Raw genomic sequence first — 1174 nt, 5'->3', positions numbered from 1 at the left:
GTGCGGTACCGATGACAGCATAGTGTAGGTAAGCTTTCTTGGCTTGTTTCCAGAGTATGCGGGCGAGGGTGGCGACGGGCAGAATAAAGTAAATCATCAAGCAGAGGTGAAAGCGGGTGGAGCTGGTATCCTGTAGTTTTATAATTTCGTCGTAGAGAGGTTCTGTTGAGGCTAGGCTCGGTAGCTCGCTGCTGAGCCGCTCCGCCAGCCGCCGCTGCATCGCCACGTCACACACCACCAATATTTTTATATTTTTTTTTCGTTTCAGCTCCGCCGGCAACGGCGGCCGAGCTTTCTCCAGCTCCTGCGCTCGATGCCGCAATGCGCATTCGCTCGCGTTTCTCCCGATCACCCATTTGTTCAGAAACGTCTTCTCGGTGAACTCCTGAAAATAGAACGGAAACAAAAAAAAAATATAATATATACATGCATGCATGCATGCATATATTGCATTCGTGCAAACAGAAAGAGAGAAAAAAAATGAAAAAGAAAAAATACAAAAAAAAAGGGAAACAGATGCACGCAACAGAACGAAAAACGGCAGCCGCTCCACTCTACCTTTCTCCTGTTGCTGCTGCTGCGTATATAGAATAAAAAAGAAAAAAAATCTATATGTGTGTGTACTACATAATATCCATGCATTTAATGTAATAAATACGAAGAAAAAAGAGAAGAAAAAGAGAAAAAAAGAGCAGTATAAGGCCGTACATGTTCAGGTTGCTGGGGTGTATAGGCACCTTCGTGAAACCACTCGCGCAGCAGCTGATGCGTTTTCAGTATACAGAACTTCGAGCCATCCTCTGCCAGTACTCGGTTGAGAGAATAAGAAAGTTTATTTTTATTTTTATTTTTATATTTATTTTTATATTTATTTTTAAAAATTAAACTGAAAAATAACGAGTATATTTCCAGTGGTCGCCAGAGCAGCTCTCGTCCTAGCGCGCCCATTTCAACGAGGCGATCTCTCCCTATAAGATAATAAGGAATGTTATATATTAATAAAAACTGCAGAAAAGGAATAAACTGGCCGTTATCTCTTTTTAATACTTTTTCTATCGACTCAGCCTCGCGGGACCGCAGCAGCCGATCGGCGGAGTATGTCTGTTGTATCTTCTCTACGTCGAGGTAACCCAAACCCACCAAACACATATCCACACGCAACGCCTTCGCTGCT

The sequence above is a fragment of the Eimeria mitis genome, genomic scaffold (assembly GCF_000499745.2).
Source record: "Eimeria mitis Houghton genomic scaffold, Emh_scaff96, whole genome shotgun sequence".
In the NCBI taxonomy this organism is placed as follows: Eukaryota; Apicomplexa; class Conoidasida; order Eucoccidiorida; family Eimeriidae; genus Eimeria; species Eimeria mitis.
Note: the sequence above shows the minus strand (reverse complement) of the source record.